This window comes from Rhinopithecus bieti, unplaced genomic scaffold (assembly GCF_001698545.2).
Source record: "Rhinopithecus bieti isolate Rb0 unplaced genomic scaffold, ASM169854v2 scaffold_5626, whole genome shotgun sequence".
NCBI lineage: Eukaryota > Metazoa > Chordata > Mammalia > Primates > Cercopithecidae > Rhinopithecus > Rhinopithecus bieti.
In genome coordinates this window covers 7917742-7937970 of record NW_016805666.1, presented here as the reverse complement: position 1 = coordinate 7937970, position 20229 = coordinate 7917742, and the positions used below count along the sequence as shown (strand labels likewise).

General features: G+C 44.9%; 1 long non-coding RNA gene across 1 annotated transcript; it reads left to right on the top strand.

Moving 5' to 3' along the window:
- The first annotated feature begins 2411 nt into the window (after positions 1-2411).
- LOC108530444 (uncharacterized) lies at positions 2412-19999 on the top strand. The gene is made up of 3 exons (XR_001885830.1): positions 2412-3322; positions 9091-9205; positions 19937-19999. It is a non-coding gene; the product is annotated as an uncharacterized LOC108530444 (long non-coding RNA).
- Positions 20000-20229: the final 230 nt, after the last annotated feature.

Genomic DNA, 20229 nt, shown 5'->3' with positions numbered 1-20229 from the left:
CCTCACCGTCACCGCCACTGTCTTCCTCACCATCACCGCCACTGTCTTCCTCACCATCACCCACTGTCTTCCTCACCATCACCCACTGTCTTCCTCACCATCACCCACTGTCTTCCTCACCGTCACCCACTGTCTTCCTCACCGTCACCCACTGTCTTCCTCACCGTCACCGCCACTGTCTTCCTCACCATCACCCACTGTCTTCCTCACCGTCACCGCCACTGTCTTCCTCACCATCACCCACTGTCTTCCTCACCATCACCGCCACTGTCTTCCTCACCATCACCCACTGTCTTCCTCACCATCACCGCCACTGTCTTCCTCACCATCACCCACTGTCTTCCTCACCATCACCGCCACTGTCTTCCTCACCATCACCCACTGTCTTCCTCACCATCACCGCCACTGTCTTCCTCACCATCACCCACTGTCTTCCTCACCATCACCGCCACTGTCTTCCTCACCATCACCCACTGTCTTCCTCACCATCACCGCCACTGTCTTCCTCACCATCACCCACTGTCTTCCTCACCATCACCGCCACTGTCTTCCTCACCATCACCCACTGTCTTCCTCACCATCACCGCCACTGTCTTCCTCACCATCACCCACTGTCTTCCTCACCATCACCGCCACTGTCTTCCTCACCATCACCCACTGTCTTCCTCACCATCACCGCCACTGTCTTCCTCACCATCACCCACTGTCTTCCTCACCATCACCGCCACTGTCTTCCTCACCATCACCCACTGTCTTCCTCACCATCACCGCCACTGTCTTCCTCACCATCACCCACTGTCTTCCTCACCATCACCGCCACTGTCTTCCTCACCATCACCCACTGTCTTCCTCACCATCACCGCCACTGTCTTCCTCACCATCACCCACTGTCTTCCTCACCATCACCGCCACTGTCTTCCTCACCATCACCCACTGTCTTCCTCACCATCACCGCCACTGTCTTCCTCACCATCACCCACTGTCTTCCTCACCATCACCGCCACTGTCTTCCTCACCATCACCCACTGTCTTCCTCACCATCACCGCCACTGTCTTCCTCACCATCACCCACTGTCTTCCTCACCATCACCGCCACTGTCTTCCTCACCATCACCCACTGTCTTCCTCACCATCACCGCCACTGTCTTCCTCACCATCACCCACTGTCTTCCTCACCATCACCGCCACTGTCTTCCTCACCATCACCCACTGTCTTCCTCACCATCACCCACTGTCTTCCTCACCATCACCCACTGTCTTCCTCACCGTCACCGCCACTGTCTTCCTCACCGTCACCGCCACTGTCTTCCTCACCGTCACCGCCACTGTCTTCCTCACCATCACCCACTGTCTTCCTCACCATCACCGCCACTGTCTTCCTCACCATCACCCACTGTCTTCCTCACCATCACCGCCACTGTCTTCCTCACCGTCACTGCCACTGTCTTCCTCAGGATCATGGCCACCATCCTGCTTGCCCTTTCCCGCATCCGAACAAAGCTGCAGAGTGTACACCCTGTTCCTTCATTATCCCATTTGGACCATCACAGCTGCCATTATTCATTCTTATATTCAAGGACACAGAGGTTCAGAGAGGTCAAGGGGCTAACGCAAGTCACACAGCCCGACTTGAGGTGGAGGGAGGCAGGATGGATTAGGAAATCTGCTCTAGAATCCCTCTTAGAAAGTGTCAGCAGGGCACAAGTGGAGTCTGCGTGTGCACCTGCGTAAGTGTGTCTGTCCTGATTCTCTCTGTGTGCACCTGTATCCGTCTATGTCCTGAGTGTGCTGTCGTAGGTGTGGATGTGTGGAGTTGTGCTGGGAGTGTCCTCAGGGTCGAGTGTGTGTGCATGTGGCCGGGTGCAGACACATGCGTGCACATGGATGCTCCACCCGCTTCTCAGATGTCTTGGCTGTGGGTTTGACAACTGAAACCCAGCTGCGCTCCGGCCGGGAAACATCCGCTGTGGAAACCTGGGAGGAGCTGACAGTCCCTAAAGAGGGGTTACACATGCTGGCAGCAAGCGCGCCTGGCCCACTGCCTAATTCCCTGCAAATGTTCTTTAAATCTGTTTCTAATTTGGACTCTGCCTTCCCCTGCCCCCACCCATCCCTTCCCACCCTCCCAACTCGCCTGAAACCAGTCAAATTATGCTGAATAATGGCTGCAGGGAGGGGAGAGTGCTAAAGGTCGCCGATGGGCTGTCAGAGGGTGTAATAATGTCACATTTTAATTTACACAGGGAATGGCGCACGAATCAAAACCAATAAATAATTCGGGCTGCACCAGCAGCTGCAGCCAACAGTAACTCCTACAGGTCATGCCACTTCCCGGGGAGAAATCACTAACTGTCACACTCCAAAGTCCACGATGCTTGAGAAAACCCATGTGCGTAGGTACAGATGCAAAATACAGCATTTTCTCTCTGCAAGGGACCGTACTTGGAGACTTGCCGCATCAGCAAGAATCTCTCCAGTTGTCTGAGTATCACCCCGATGTTCCGGGTATTCAGATTCTAAACCAAAACATGCCTTCTGTATATTTTGCTGCTCTGTGAAAGACTCAGCTCCAGGCTGACCCAGATGCATGGGAAAGTGTATACAAAGCAGGGCGAGGAGCGTGGAAAGCAGGACTGTATGTCCACATCGATGGCAGCTCTGAAAAGCCGACCTACATGCGGAGAAAGGCGGGAGGGGCTGCTGGGAGAAGTCTGTTGGAGCTTGTTCATGCTGAGAGGTTGGGGGTGTGATTTGAGGTACAGTTGTTTCAATAATTAATATGAAGCTATAAAAAAAGCATGCATTCTTTTGAAGGCAGGGGCCTTGCTCTACTGACTCCTTTTGGTCCCTTGTGGACCGATGAGTCAGGGTAAGGGAGCCCAAAAGTGGGGAGGTCCTGAGATGGTTCTCACCTGTGTGTTGTGGCTGGGTAACCTGGGAAGCCGGGAGGAGGACAAGCTGCAGCTTTTCACGGCATCTGGAGGCCTTTCCTGGGAGGCCCTGCCTGCGGTGTTCTGGTGAAAACCTGTTCCTTCCCCCGAGCCTCCTGAGCATCTGCAATTGGTATGCGCTCCAGGGGCTGCTGAGGGGGCCTGGCCTGCTGCCCACCTCCTAGCTGGCTCTGCAACTGCAGGAAGGAGGGGTTTGCAGCCCACGGGGCCACTGCCTTGGAAGCTGTGAGGCTGTCAAGACTCTGGATCTGCAACTTCTCCATCTGGCTGGAAAGGAAGCAGGGGAAGAAGCTGCTGAGGTGGAATGACACCCTGAGGATGTCACTCCCCTCTTCCTACCGCACACCAGACCGGGCCACCAGGATGCCTGGGTAAGAAAGGGGCGGGGGGCCCACACGCGTGTCGTGCACCAGAGCCTGTCTCCTATTTCATCCCTCAAGGCGCTTCCCATTCATATCTTTTTCCATTTTCAAACTGTTGGCCATTTATTTAGTCGTGTGTGATACTAAGGACGCTGCCTATGTCAAAAGCCTCATTGAACCCTCAGAACACACCTGCAGAGTAGAATAAACTATAAGAACCGAGAAGAAGGCTAGCTGTCCACTGCAAGGGTGTACTTCTTCTTCCTTTATGCTTGAGTTCCTGCTAGGATAGAGCTGCTCATTTTCCCACCCCCTTACAGTTAGGTCCAGTCCTAGGATTGGGTTCTGCTCCGTGGAGTGTGAGCAGTGGAGTGGGTTGCTCCACTCCAGAGCCTGCCCCTAGAAACCTCCCAGGAAGCAGTGTCCAAGTGCCAGCCCTTCTGCCTGGATGGAACAGGGGCCACCCACCTGGACGTCCACCACGACCTTGGACGCTACAGACTTCAAACGGCACAGCATCTGTCACCTTGGGGTTTCGAATGGCTGTGTGGAGAAAGGCTGCCCAGACGGCATGTTTCCTGCCGTGTCCTGAGCAAGAAAATGACCTCGTATCCTAGTGTTTCCCAGCCGCTATGCTTTTTGGGATTTGTTGTAGCAGTGAACTTACCCCTCAGTCATTGATTAGAAATTTTCATTCCTGTTGTAGAAATGAGGAAATCGAGACTCAGAGAGGGAAATGCATTGCCCAAGGTCGTATATTCAGTTAATAGCCGAGTCACGATGCCAGTCCAGGCCTTCCTGGCTCCAAAGTCATGCTCTGGTTATGTGAGTTTCCCCAAGTGTGTTCCACAGAACACTGTTAAAACCACCGCCACCACCACCACAACACCCCCACAGCTCCTGTGCTCGAATAAGTTTGGGAAATGCCAACTTCAGGTCAACAGGTTTCTTCGCTGCAGTCCTTTCCAGCGTGTCACCATGCTCATGAAACCTGTGAATTGCCACCAGGGCATCTAACATGAAGGATTTTCCAAATCTGTGAGGCTACAGCGCCCCTTCTCCATAGAGCTGCTTGTGAGACTGGCATGCTTAGAGCTCATCCTGGTAGAGGCTAAACTTCAATATGCTGCCTGATATGGGCTGAACTGTGTTACTCTCTCAACCCCCAAAAGGATTCATTAAAGTCCTACCCCCTGGGACCTCGGCATATGACCTGATTTGGATATAGGGTCTTTGCAGATATAACCAAGTGACAATGAGGTCCTTAGATGGGCCCTACTTCAATATGACTGGGGAAATATAAACACAGAGACAAGCAGACACAGAAGGAGGATGACATGGAGACACCCAGGGACACACAGCAGATATGCCATGGGAAGAGGGAGAGCTGGAGTAGTGCTTCTGTAAACCAAGGAACACCAGAGATTGCCAGCAAACCCCAGAAACTAGAAGAGGCAAGGAAGGATTCTCTCTCAGGGCTTTCCCAGGGAGCACGGCCCTGCCAACACCTTGACTTTGGTCTTCTCACCTCCAACACTGTGAGAGCACACGTGTCCGTTGTTTAAGCCACCCAGTTCATGGTAGTTTGTTATGGCACCCCTGGGAAATGCATACACAGCCTCTGGCTCTTTTCAAAACCAGAAACCAAAGCTTCTGGGCAATGTCATCTTACCGATAATCACCCAAATGACAAACTGTGGTGGCTTCAGTTTACTGACAAACAGGTGAAGGAAAAGAGAATCTGGAGGGACAAGGGGTAGCAGCACAGCATAGCTCAGGCCTTCAGCTTTGGCGCCATGCAGACTGCTCTGCACCCGGCTTTTGTTGCATCCTGGGGCGCAGTCCTCCACCGCTCTAAGCACAGTTGTCTTTTCTATAAGGGTAGGGCTGACACTCACCTCGTAGGTTGAGGGGAGGTCATACCCTAAATGTTTGGTCTAGTACCTGGAAGATATCCAGTATCTGTTCCTTTGAAATTGCACAAGCAGGATTGCAGACCTGCGCTTGAATCCAAACTCTGCTATTTACCAACAGTGTTGCTGTGGGCAATTTGCTCAATCTTTCAAAGTCTGGATTTCACCATCTATACAAAGAGAAAATAATGCCTGTTGTTAAAAAATGGTTTTAAAACAAGTTAAAAATCATGATTCTAGAGTAGGTAAAAATGAGCACATTATTGTTGTGAATGAGTGAGCCAGTGATGTTACAACTGATTCAAAGAAGAATCCAAAGAACAGATGTGTTTATGGTTATGGAATGTGGATTTTCAAGTGGTGGCGATGATCTGGCTTTTGCCCCGTGTAGGAGGGTGGATGGAGCTCATTTGCAGGTCCACAATTCAGGGTCACTGTGTGTCCTCTGTTCCTTAAAACTTACAGAGCAGTAAATTAGCCCAAAGGCTGGAATCAGATAATCCAGAGGGTCTGCTCTCAACAATAAGTAGTTTTCTCTTGGAGAAACCCTGTAATCTTTGCTTATTTCAGATTTCCTTAGAGTCTCATGTATTTATATGCCTAGGATCGGGAAAAGATGCATACATGGAAAAGCAAGTTGCTGAATCAGGTATAATCTCACTTGTATAAAAACAAACAGTGTGTGTGCGTATACATATGCACACACAAGTGGGTGTGTATATATAATGTTGATTAAATATAGACAAATGTCAGGAAGAATACACAAGGATTGTAAACAACGGCTACCTCTGGAGGGCAGGTCTGGTGATGGTGATGGTGGAGGGAGACTTTCATGACTTATTTTCTAAACTTCTGTGTTGTTTGAATAAAAACAAATACCTACTTCACAGTATATTGTGAATAAGGAACGTCTGAGTGAGAAGAACGTCCATTGTGCTTCGCACAATGTGTAGCACTCAACAAATCACAGGTTTCATCATTGTTATTATTTTACGTTCAACTATCCCAGAGCCCCCTAAGGCTATTCCTGGGAAGGCAATTGCAAACAAGAACAATGCTGTTGCAGCCCAAGGACTTCTCCCTTTGTGGGAGGCTAGTTTTGAAATCCTAGGCTTGCATTTTGACTCCCTGGAGACTGGAGGAGACCTCCGTCCTGAGCTACAGCCTTGGAACGACTCTTGTCTGTTTTATTTCCTTAGCCCCCGCCAGCAGCCCCACGCTCAGGCCCACCCAGTGTTCAGCTGCGACAAACTCCTTGGCCACAGGAGGGAGGTCTGACTGGGACCAAACTCTAGGGCGAAGGGTTGCCTAGGCCCCGTGCCATCCTCTTGCCCAGACTGGGACTAAGAGATACCCATTAGCTCCATTTGAGTCTGGTTACCATCCCCTCCCCAGGGAGGTGGTGCTGGTCACAACAGGCAAAAAGACAAAATAAAGTTTTTGATCACACAAAGCTAAAGATCTAATTTCAGCCTCTGACTCATCCCCTGAAGGGCGGCTTTGGTGCCTCCAAAGGGCTTGGGATGGAGTCAGGAGACTAACCCTGGTGCAGGTTTGGCCACTAACCAGCTGCATGTCCATGGACTGTGTCTCAGTTTCCCTATCTGCCTAATGAGAGTAAGAAGAAGGTTTACCTCCAAGGGCTATCACGAGGCTCAGCCGAGGTGATGTCTGTGAGCTGTGGGGTTCTGTAGAGATTTAGTTTTGGTTGATGCAACAAGGTGCTTCAGGGTGCTTAACATGCTTTAATAGCAAATGTTATATGGCAGGTACAATGACATGCAAGTCCTGTTATATCTGATTTACATATATATAGTCATTCAATATTCACAGCAGCCCTGTGAGGAATGCATTGTTATCCGATCCCCATTTTACAAATGAGAAAATAGAGGCAAAGAGAGCTAAACAACTTTCCCCAAACCTTCCCTTGGCAACAGTCCCACCTGGACAGCATCCTTCCTGAGGGACCCGTCTCTCAAACCCACAGACTTTGTTGAGTTTTCTTGTCTTTTCTTTTTTCTTCTTCTGTCCTTCCATTGTGGAATGCTTCAATTGCATGAGAGTGAAAAGAATGTTAGAATACATTTCCAGGAATTCCCATTACCTAGCTTTATTAATTACCAGCTCATAGCCGCCATCATCCCCTTCACACCCTGAATTATTCTAGAGCAAATCCCAGACACTGTATGTACATACATTTTATTTTCTATTTATTTACTTGTTTTTTGAGTGCCCGGCTGGAATGCAGTGACGCCATGATAGCTCACTGCAGCCTCAAACTCCTGGGCTCAAGCGACCCTCCCACCTCAGTCTCCCAAGTAGCTGGGACTATAGGCATGTGCCATCATGCCCAGATAACTTTTTAATCTTTTGTAGAGCGAAAGTCTTGCTATGTTGCCCAGGCTGGTCTTGAACTTCTGGCCTCAAGCAATTCTCCTACCTTGGCTTCCCAAAGTACTGGGATTATAGGTGTGGGCCACCATGCCCAGCCTTTATTCTTTATTTCAGTAAGACAGAGAGTCTCCAGAAAACATTAACCATAAGATCATTAGGCCACTTAAAATATTTTAATAGTAATTCAGTAATTCCATAATATCGTTGACTACTCAGTCACTGTTCATATTTCCAAGATTTTCCTACACATTAAGAAAAATTAGTTTCCTGTACTTGAATTGAGACCCAAAAGAGGTTCCCGTATTGTAACTGGTGGACAGGTCCCTTAAGACCTCTCCTCAGGCTTCTCTGTCAATTTTTTTCTTGCATTTTTGTTTGCTTGTTTGTTATTATTGTTTCGAAGAAACTGGGTCACTTGTCCTATAGAGTTAACCACGGTATAGATTTTGCTGAATGCGCCTGTATGGTTTGTTTATATGGTTACAATTCCTCTGTCCTCTACATTTTTTGTAAAATGGTAGTTATGTTTAGAGAGCTGCCCAGATTCAAGCTAAAAAAAAAAAAACCTCTAATTTTTACAGCAGTTTTAAGTTCACAGCAAAATTGAGCAGCAGGTACAGCAATTTCCTATATGCCTCCTGCCTCAACACATGCATAGCCTCCTCACGATCAATATCCCCCACCAGAGTGGCATTCAATACTTTCGTTACAATGGATAACCCTACACGGGTACGTCAGTATCACCCAGAGTCCGTAGTTTACATTAGGGTTCACTTTTGGTGTTGTCCATTTTCTAATGACATGTGTCACTATTACAGTATCATACCGAGTAGTTTCACTGTCTTAAAAATCCTCTGTGTTCCACCTATTCATACCTCCCTCCCCACGCCCTCCTGGCAACCACTGGTCTTTTTGCTGTCTCCATAGTTTTGCCTTTTCCAGATGTCATATAGTTGGAAACATAAAGTATATAGCTTAAAGTTAGCTTCTTTTCTTTCTTTCTTTCTTTTCTTTTTTTTTTTGAGACAGTCTTGTTCTGTCGCCCGGGCTGGAGTTCAGTGGCGCCATTTTGGCTCACTGCAACCTCTGCCCCAACGGTTCAAGTGATTCTCCTGCCTCAACCTCCCAAGTAGATGGGATTACAGGCATGTGCTACCATGCCAGGCTAATTTTTGTATTTTTAGTACAGGTGGGGTTTTCCCATGTTGGCCAGGCTGGTCTCGAACTCCTGACCTCAGGTAACCCACCCACCCACCTTGGCCTCCCAAAGTGCTGGGATTACAGACATGAGCCACCACGTCCAGCCTAGATTAGTTTCTTTTACTTAATAATATGCATGTAAGTTCCTCCATGCCTTTTCATTCCTGCTGGCGCGCTTAGTTTTTAGCACTGAATAACATTCCATTGTCTGAATGATTTAATACCATGGCTTGTCTTTTTACTTACTGCAGGACATTTGGTTGTTTCTAGGTTTTGACCATTATGAATAAAGCTACTATAAACATCTGTATACAAGTTTCTGTGTGGACATAAGTTTTCAACTCCTTTGGAGAAATTTCAGAGATCATGACTGCTGGATTATATGGTAAGAGGATATTTAGTTTTCTAAGAAACTGCTAAAGTCTTTGAGAGTGGTTGTACCAGTTTGCATTCTCACCACCAGTGTACGAGAGCTTCTGCTGCTCCATACCCTCGCCAGCATTTGGTGCAGTCAGTGTTCTGGATTTTGGCCATTCTAACAGACGTGTAATGGTATCCCATTGTTGATTTTATTTGCATTTCCCTGATGACATATGATGATATGATGTGGAGCATCTTTTCTTCATATGCTTTGTCATCTGTGTATCTTCTTTGCTGAGGTGTCTGTTAAGGTCTTTGTCTATTTTTTAATCGAGTTTCTTTTTTTCTTTTTTCTTTTTTCTTTTTTTTTTTTGAGATGGAGTCTCGCTCTTGTCACCCAGGCTGGAGTGCAATGATGCAATCTTGGCTCACTGCAACCTCTGCCTCCTGGATTCAAGTGATTCTCCTGCCTCAGCCTCCTGAGTAGCTGGGATTACAGGCAGCCGCCACCACAGCCGGCTAATTTTGTATTTTTCGTAGCAATGGAGTTTCACCGTGTTGGCCAGGCTGGTCTCGAACCCCTGACCCCAGGTGATCTGCCCGCCTCAGCCTCCAAAGTGCTGGGATTACAGGTGTGAGCCACCATGCCAGCCCAGTTTCTTTTTCTTACTGTTGAGTTTCAAGAGCTCTTTGTAAATTTGGAGCACCAATTCCTTAACAGATATGTCTTTTGCAAATGTTTTTTTCCCAGTGTGTAGCTTCCCTTCTCATTCTCATGACAGTGTCTTTCATGCAGCAGAAATGCTTAATTTTAATAAAACCTGGCTTATCAATTCTTTCTTTCATGGATAGTGGCTTTGGTCTTGTATCTAAAAGTCATTGCGAAACCTAGTCATCTCAATTTTCTCCTGTGTTATTCTAGGAGTTTCCCAGTTTTGCATCTTATGTTTAGGTCTGTGGTCCACTGTATTACTTCTTGTGGATGATGTAAAGTGTGTGTCCAGATTCACTTTGTTGTATGTGCATGTCCAGTTGTTCCAGCACCATGTGTTGAAAAGACTCTCTTTTCTCCATAGTGTTGACTTCAATTCTTTGCCAAAGATCAATCAGTTATACTTACGTGGGTCTACTTTTGGTCTCTCTATTCTGTTCCATTGATCTATTTGTCTATTATTTTGCGAATACCACATCATCTTGATAACTTTATAGTAAGTCTTGAAGTTGGGTGGTGTCAGTCACCCAACTTTGTTTTTCTCCTTCAATACTGGATTGGCTATTATGGGTCTTTTGCCTCTCCACATAAATTTTAGAATCAGTGTGTATCATGATTTACACAAAGTAACTTGCTGGGATGGACATTGTATGAAATCGATAGAACCAGTTGGGAAGAATTGACATCTTGACAATAATTGAGTCTTCCTATCTACGAACACAGAATGTTCTTCATTTATTTAGTTCTTTGATTTCTTTCATCAGCATTTTGTAGTTTTTCTCAAATAATGCTTGTAAATATTTTGTTAGATTTATCTCTTAAGTATTTCATCTTTTGGGTGTGCTGGTATAGATGGTATTGTGTTTTTAATTTCAAATTCCACTTGTTTATTGCTGGTGTATAGGAAAGCAATTGACCTTTATACATTAACCTTACATCCTGCAACCTTGCTGTAATTGCTTGTTAGATTCAACAGTTTTTGGTTCTTTTTGATTTTCTAGATAGACAGTCATGTCATCTGTGAACAAAGACAGTTTTACTTATTCCTTTCCATCTGTATACCTTGTATTTCCTTTTCTTGTCTTGCTGTATTAGCTAGGACTTTCAGTACAACGTTGAAAGGCATGGTGAGAGAGAACATCCTTGCCTTGCTCCTGATCTTAGTGGTAAAAAAGCTCCGAGTCTCTCACCAGTAAGTGTGACATTCGCTACAGGTTTCTTATAGATATTCTTTATCAAGTTGAGGAAGTTCTCCTCTATTCCTAGTTCACTGAGTGGTTTTTTGTTTTTTTTTTTTTGTTTTTTTTTGATCATAAGTGGGCATTGAATTTTGTCATATTGTTTTTCTGCATTTATTGAGACGACCATGTGGTTTTTCTTCTTTAGTCTGTTGACGTGATAGGTTTTACATTAACTTTACATTACTTTTACATTTACATTAACTGATTTTTGAATGTTGACTCCAACTTGCATGCCTTTGATAAATTACACTTGGTCATGGTGTATAATTTATACATTGTTGGATTTCATTTGCTAATTTTTAAAGCATTTTTACATCTGTGTTTATGAGAGATATTGGTCTGTAGTTGTCTTTTCTTGCAACATCTTTGTCTGGTTTTGGTGTTAGGGTGGCGCTGGCCTCATAGAATGAGTTAGGAAGTTTTCCCTCTGCTTCTATCTTCTGAAAGAGATTGTAAAGAATTGGTAAAATTTCCTTTTAAAATACTTGTTAGAATTCCTCAGTGAACTCATCTGGACTTGGTGCTTACTGTTTTGGAAGATTATTAATTGTGAATTCAATTGTTCAATTTCTTTAATAGGTATAGGCCTATTCTCGGCTCATTGTACCTCTGCTTCCTGGATGCAAGCGGTTCGGTTCGCCTGCCTCAGCCTCCTGAGTAGCTGGGATTACAGGCACGTGGCACCACACCCGGCTAATATTTTTGTTTTGTTTTTTAGTAAAGGCAGGGTTTTGCCATGTTGCCCAGGCTGGTCTTGAACTCCTGAGCTCAGGCAATCTTGGCCTCCCCAAGTGGCTAGGATTCGATTTGTTGTTTTCAAAGACCACCAGAGCGGGCACAAAAGAACCAGCGGAGTAGGCAAGTGTACGAAGCAAACACTGCAAGTTATCTTTGGTCAACCTAAGGTGCTGGGAAGAAGGCTCCTGTCAGCCTCCCGCAAAGAAGGCCGACAGAGCCCCCCGGTGGGGCTTCCTCGGCAGGAGTTCCTCGCAGTCCCGTGACATCCGACAGGAGCGGAGGACTGAGGAAGCCGGCGTTGGCGACCCTCCCCTAGCGGCTTTTCTAGGAGTGGGAGGGCAATAGGCGGGCCATGGGCGTGTCAGGGGGCGTTCTGCAGGTGCGACCAGGTAAATCTTGGTCTCTTCGGATTGACGTCACCTGGCGCATGCCCAGTTGGTCTGCACCGCCCCGGGCGCCAGCTGCATTTTCGCGCGCGCGGGAAAAGTTGGTGAAGAAGAACCCGGAAGTGCACCATCTTGCCTCCGTTCGTCCAAACAAGGATTACAGGTGTGAGCCACTGCTCCCGGCCTTTAGATTGCTTGTTTCTTCTTACGTGAATTTTAGCAGACTGTGTCTTTCAAGGAATGTCTCTTTCATCTAGGTTATCAAATTTGTGAGGATAGAGTTGTTCATAGTATTCCTTCGTGTGTTTTTTTTTTTAATGGCCATGAGATCTGCAGTGATGTTCCCTTTTTCATTTCTGATGCTAACAATTTATGTCCTCTCTCTTTTATTCTTAGTTTGCCTGTCTTTTATTTTATTTATGCTTTCACAGTATCGGCTTTTCAAACCTTCGAAATCAGGTTTTCTTGGTTTGTCTGTTAATTTTCTGTTGTCAGTTGCATCTCGATTTCTGCTCTAATGTTTGTCTTCTGCTTACTTCGGATTTCATTTGCTCTTCTTTTTTTTTAGTTTCTTATGGAGGAAGTTGAGATGATTGATTTGAGAGCTTTCTTCTTTTTAAATATTTGCATTCAATGCTATAATTTGCCCTCTAAGCACTATTTTGGTGCATCTACAAATTTTGATAAGCTGTACTTTCACTTGTATTTAGTTCAGAATATTTTAAAATTTCTTTTGAAATTTCCTCTCTGAGTCATGTGTTATTTAGAAGTGTATTGTTTAATTTCCAAGTACTTGGGAGTTTTCCAGCTATCTTTCTGTTGTTGATTTCTAGTTTAATTCTATTGTGGTCTGATAGTAGATATTGTGTGATTTCTATTCACTGAAATTTGTTAAGGTGTGCTTTATGTCCCAGAATGCTATCTTGGTGAAGTTTCTTTTTTTTTTGACAGAGTCTCGCTGTGTCACCCAGCCTGGAGTGTAATGGCATGATCTTGGCTCACTGCAACCTCTGCCTCCTGGGTTCAAGCAATTCTCCTGCCTCACGCCTCCTGAGTAGCTGGGATTACAGGCATGTGCCACTATGCCAGACTAATTTTTGTATTTTTAGTAGAGATGGAGTTTCGCCATGTTGGCCAGGTTGGTCATGAACTCCTGACCTCAGGTGATCTTTCCACGTGACCTTGAGAAGAATGTCTATTCTGCTGTTGTTGGATGAAGTAGTCTATAGATGTCCATTATATCCAATTGACTGATGGTGTCATTGACTTCAACTATATTCTTAACTTACATTCTGCCTCCTGGATCTGTCCACTTTTGATAAAAGGGTATTGAAGTCTCCAGCCAAAATAGTGGATTCATCTACTTCTCCTTGCAGTTCTGTTGCTTTTTGCCTCACCTATTTTGATACTCTGTTAGGAGCATAATTAAGGATTGTTATATCTTCTTGGAGAATTGATCTCTTTATTATTGTGTAATGTCCTCTTTATCCATGATAACTTTCCTTGCTCTGAAGTCTACTCTTTCCAAAACTAATATATCTATCCTTGTTTTCCTAATTAGTGTTACTGTGTTATATCTTTCTCTATACATTTACTTTAAATCTATCTGGATTCTTATATTTAAAGTTTGTTTCTTGTAGACAACATGTAGTCAGGTCTTGTTTTTCAATTCACTTTGACAATCTCTGTCCTTTAGTGGATGCATTTAGGCTGGGCATGGTGGCTCACACCTATGATCCCAGCACTTTGGGAAGCTAAGGCAGGAGGAACACTTGCATCTGGGGGTTTGAGACCAGCCTGGGGGCCACAGTGAGACCCCCCTCTCTATGAAAAATAAAAAACTAGCCCTGCATAGTGGTGCACACCTGCAGTTCCAGGTACTCCAGAGGTGGAAGTGGGAGGATTGCTTAAGCTTTGGAGGTCAAGGCTGCAGTGAGCCGTGATTGTGCCACTGCACTCCAGCCTGGGTGATAGAGTGAGACCCTGTCACAAAATAATCATAAAATAATGATAATAATAATTATTTTTAAAATGGGTGCATTTAGGCCGTTGATATTCAAAGTGATTATTGATGTAGTTGAATGAATATTACCATATTTATTGTTGTTTCCTATTAGTTGTCCTGGTTCTTTGTTCTTATTTTGTCTTCTACTCTTTTTCTTCCTTTTGTGTTTTAATTGAACATTTGATTATTCCATTTTCTCTCCTTTTAAGCATATCAGTTTTATTCTTTTACTTTTTTAGAAGTTGCTCTAGAGTTTGCAATATACATTTACAACTAATCCAAGTCCACTTCAAGTAACGATACCAGCTGGGTGCAGTGGCTTATGCCTAGTCTCCCAGTGCTTTGGGAGGCCAAGGTGGGAGAATCACTTGGCCCAGGAGTGAGCCATGATGGTGCCATTGCACTCCAGTCTGAGTATGACCCCATCTCAAATAAAACAAAAAATCCAACACACACACACACACACACACAAACAAACCCCAAACAACACTGTATATCTTATGGATAGTTCAAGTAACCTAAGATAACAAAATAATTTAATTTCTCTCTTCCATCCGTGGCATCATTGCTGTCATTCATTTCACTTATACATAAGCATATACAATTAAATACATTGCTGCTATCATTATCTTGAACAGACTGATATGTATCAGATCAATTAAGAATGAGAAAAATAAGGCCAGACATGGTGGCTCATGCCTGTAATTACAGCACTTCGGGAGGCCGAGGCAGGTGGATCACCTGAGGTCAGGAGTTCAAAACCAGCCTGGCCAACATGGTGGAACCCCAACTCTAATAAAAATACAAAAATTAGCTGGGCATGGTGGTGTGCCCCTGTAATCCGAGTTACCCAGGAGGCTGAGGTAGGAGAATAGCGTGAACTCAGGAGGCAGAGATCACAGCACTGCACTCCAGCCTGGGAACAAAGCGAGACTCCATTTCAAAAACAAACAAACAAACAGACAAATAAGAAAATAAAGGTTTTGTTTCACCTTCACTTGTTCCTTCTCTGATGCTCTTCCTTTCTTTATGTTGATCCCAGTTTTGATTTGTATAATTTTCTTCTTTCTAAAGAACTTCTTTTAACATATCTTGCCAGGCAGTTGTACAGGAAAAAAAATTTTCTCAATTTTTGTTTTTCTGAGAGTCTTTACTTCTTCATGTTTGAAGGATAATTTTTCAGGGTACAGAATTCTAGGTTGGTGGTTGTTTTCTCTCAACACCTTAAGTATTTTAGTCCATTCTCTTCCTGTTTGCTTTGTTTCTGAAGAGAAGTCAGATATAATTCTTACCTTGCTCTTTTGCAGATATGATGTTTCTTCCCTCCGGCTTCTTTCAAGATTTTCTTTATCTTTGATTTTCTATAGTTGGAATATGATATGCCTGGGTGTATTTTTGGGGCATTTATCCTGCTTTGTGTTCTCTGAGCTTCTGGAATCTGTGGTTTGGTATCTGATGTTAATTTGAGGGAAATTCTCAGTCATTATTCTTTCAAATCTTTCTTCTTTTCCTTTCTCTCGTTCTTCTCCTTTTTATATTTCCATTTACACTGTTCGTAGTTGTCTTGCAGTTCTTGGATGGTCTGTTCTATTTATTCCAGTCCTTTTTCTGTTTTCTTTTCAGTTTTGAGGGTTTCTATTGAAATATGCCCAAGCTCAGAGATTATTTTCTTAGCCATATCCAGTCTACTAATAAGCTCATTGAAGGCATTCTTCTTTTCTGTCACAGTGTTTTTTATCTCTAGCATTTCTTTTTAGTTCTTAGAATTTCCATCTCTCTGCTTACACTGCCCATCTGTTCTTGCATGCTGCTTACTTTATCCATTAGAGCCCTTAGCATTCTAGTCATAGCTGTTTTACATTCCTGGTCTGATCATTTCAACATCCATGTCATACCTGAATCTGGCTTTAATGTTTGCTCTGTCTGTTTGGAATTTGTTGTTTTGTCTTTTAGTATGCCTTGTAACTTTTTCTTCAAAGCCTGACATGGTGTCTTGGGTAAAAGGAACTGTTGTAAATGGGCCTTTGGTGATGTGGTGGTAAGGCATCAGGGAATTGGAAAGTGTTCCACAGTCCTATGATTTCGTCTCAATCTCTAAGGGAGCCTATGCCTCTGGACTGTGAACTTCACACCCGCTTCTCAGTACCCCCTTCTCTCCTGTGGGTGGGACAGGAAGATTTGAGTGGGATCCAGTTGGGTATTTCCCTTCCTCAGGTCAGTTAGGCACTGATAAAGCCCCAGTAGTTTAGGCACTGGTAAAATAGTTTCTCTTGAGGGCAGACCTTGTTAAGAAGAACAGAATGTTTTGGTGCATTCCAAAATGGCTCCTTTCCCCCTCCCTGTACTGGAAACATGAGGGATTTTTCTCCAATATTCAATGTGAGCACTAGGTCAAGGTCTTGGGGGTAAAACTCACAAAAGTGTAGGACTCTCCTATCTCCATGACTAGGTCTTAGAGTTTTTCAGTCTTAGAGTTATCCACACTGAGCCTCCAGCATTAGTCAGTTATAGTGTAGGTTTTCCTACCCTGGCCCTGGTTCCCACAGTTTCTGCTCTGGTCTGTTGTGAGTCTCTGTATTCACCTGCCTGTCCCTTCAATTTGGGAGCAGTGGTTTGCCCTGTAACCTCTCTTCTCATATGGATCTAAGAAGAGATGTTGCTTTTTCAGTTTGTTCAGACTTTATTTATTTGAGACAGAATCTGGCTCTATCACCCAGGCCGGAGTACAGCGGCATGATCTCGGCTCACTGCCACTTCTACCTCCCAGGCTTAAGCAATCCTCCCACCTCAGCCTTGGGAGTAGCTGGGACCACTGGCGTGCCCCATCATGTCTGAGTAATTTTCGTGTTTTTTTGTAGAGACAGGGATTTACCATGTTGCCCAGACTGGTCTCAAACTCCTGGGCTCAAGTGATCTGCCTGCCCTGGCCTCCCAAAGTACTGAGATTACAGGAGTGAGCCAACATGCCTGGCCCAGCTTTTTACTTTTTGTTAGGATAGTGTGGTGACTTCCAAGTTTCTTATTTGCTGGGATGGAAACTGGAAGTCCTTTTCTGGCTTCTCCTCCTCCTCCTCCGTTGTCATCGTCTTCTTCTCCTCCTCCTTCTCCTCCTCCTCCTCCTCCTCCTCCTCTCTCCTCCTCCTCTCACTTTTCTTTTCTTTCTTTCTTCTTTCTTTCTTTCTTTCTTTCTTTCTTTCTTTCTTTCTTTCTTCTTTTTCTTTCTTTCTTTCTTTCTTTCTTTCTTCTTCTTCTTCCTTCTTCCTCCTCCTCCTTCCTCCCTCCTTCTTCTTCCTTCTTCTTCTTCTTCTTCTTCCTTCTTCTTCTCTTCTTCTTCTTCTTTCTTCTTCTTCTTCTTTCTCCTTCTTTCTTCTTCTTCTTCTTCTTCTTCCTCCTCCTCCTCCTCCTCCTCCTCCTCCTCTTCTTCTTCTGCAAGAACACTTCATAGGTGCTGTCCTTTTCCTCTATCCAGCCCCCCAAACATTAGTGTCTCTTCTTCCTAGTATCTAGGATGCCACTTGGAAAGAATGTGTGCTGGGACTAGGGACACCTGGGGTCTATCTGATGGGCAAGGCTAAAAGGGAAGTGGCTCACAATGGTATCTAGAGAACTCAGTCTTTACCTGGACCTGCTATTTAGTGAGGAAGTCATCACTTCATAGTAATAAGAATCATAGCCATGACTTCTGGAGTGTATGCAATATGTCAGCCACTGTTTTAATTGCTTTTAATGTAAAAGCTAATTTATTCTTCTCAACAACCCCATGTGGTTGGTACTAATAGTATTACCATTTAGAAATGAGGAAGCAAGCCCGGAAAGACGAGATCATTTGTCTAAAATGTCACCACTGTGCGTGCCAGAGAGAACAGTCCTATCTTGGAGAGTGCTTGACTTACAGGCTCTTCGGCTTCTATCATCAACGCACTTTGAAATGCTGCATTCTCACCCCGATTGACCTCTTGTGGTCTCAAAATAGTGCATCAACTACAAATTCCTCTTTTATCTTGGTGGGTGTTTGCCTGCCAGGGCAGCCACTCACCTCCAGACTTCTTGTCTCAAGGTCCTCTGTAGACATAAGAATTATGCCTTCTCATCAGGCAGTACTTTCAAAGCTAGATTCAGGCAAAATGGCCCATCTGCCTAGAGCCGTTTGGCCTTCTGTAAATGACAGCTGCTTACCTTTCTTTCAGTGCCAGAGGACCATGGTAATATGGTCCTATAAAGGCAATCTGTAAGATACTGTTTAGCTTCACCACTTTACAAAATATCTACTCCCCTCCTCCACCACTCACACTCCTAAAAAAAAAAAAAAAAAAACCCGTTCCCCTCCCACAGGTTTTAGAGTTGGAGCTGTTCCTACCCAGCCCTGGGGAGCTGGGGTAATGATCTTTGTACCTTGTAGGGATGTCACTTATCTAAGATTCTGGAAAAAGGGAACTAGTAATAAATTATGTAAAGGCTTCAGGAACTAAACCTCAAAGTTCTTTTGGGACCAAACCTCTCTGCTCCTAAATCGTGGAGCAGGAGGAGTGTGGGACCGGGCGTGGAGAGTGGCAACAGAAGCTGTGAGCAGGACCAGCAACCAATATGCCTGGGGCCTAGGACAAAATGGAAATGTGGGGCCCCTTGTTAAAAAATGATCAAGAACTTCAAGATAACATCAACATGGCATTAATCCAAATATGGAGCCCTTCTAAATGTGGGCCTTGTGTGAACACAGGCGATGTGCTCATGGAGTCAGCGCTGGCAGTAGGGGCCCTCCTGGCACTTTGGGACGCATCTGAAACACTTGCAAAAATGATACAATGTTTGTAAACTAAGACCGAGCTTGACTGCGTAGTATATGAGGCCATTTTCTTTTTCTTTCTTTCTTTCTTTCTTTTTTTCTTTTGAGACTGAATTTTGCTCTTGTCGCCCAGGCTGGAGTGCAATGGTGCAATCTCAGCTCACTGCAACTTCCACCTCCCAGGTTCAAGCGCTTCTCCTGCCTCAGCCTCCCAAGTAACTGGGATTACAGGCACCCACCACCACGCCTAGCTAATTATTGTATTTTTAATAGAGACGGGGTTTCACCATGTTGGCCTGGCTGGTGTCAAACTCGTGACCTCAGGTGATCCACCTGCCTCGGCCTCCCAAAGTGTTGGGATTATAGGCGTGAGCCACCACACCCAGACATAAGAGGCCACTTTTCGTTGTGGCTCAGATAACTCTGAACTGTGGTGTATTCCAGACAGAGGTATAATAGGACTAAGCACTGAATGTCCTAAGGGAAAGTCTCCAGGTTTTTGAAGACCACATCATGGCTATAATGGCCTAGTACAGCAATTCCTGCCTCACGGTGAGGAAGCGGAGGTTAAGGGGCAAATAGACTATGAAAAAGTACATTTATTAATTTAATCACAAAAACATGGAAAGTAAAACCCCTAAAAGTCTTCTTGGCCCATTCAGATGCAGAAAAGATAGGGTGAGAAAGCATTGTGCAGGGTTGGCTTAGAGAAGACTGAGGAACATGAGAAACAGTGCCTTAGCTTTTTACGTTTACTTTTTTTAAAAGAACAGCAACGCAAGGAGAAACATTTGGGGGATGCTTATCAATGTAAAAAACATCTGGAAATGGGGAATAGCAGATGCAGATGATTTTGTTCTAAGGGAGGATTTTGCTCCTACATTTCTCTAGGAGACCCCACACAGCAGAGTGGAAGCTTCTGGTGACCAGTCTTCCACTTCTCTTGCAGAGGAGACATTGATCACCGTGAAGACAGGCCGTAAGCAAAAGCGGGGGGCAGAAATGTTTGGGGTTGTATACCAGGCTGTTGCTTCCAGCTACCTCTGCAGGATCTCGAAGGACTTCCCTGAGATCACCAAGGGACAGAAATCCATATTGCACACCTCCGTGGGTCACCCTTCACATTTCAGTCTGCTGGGGAACGGGACTCCAGGGTGCCTTTCTCACGGTCTGCGATGGGGGTT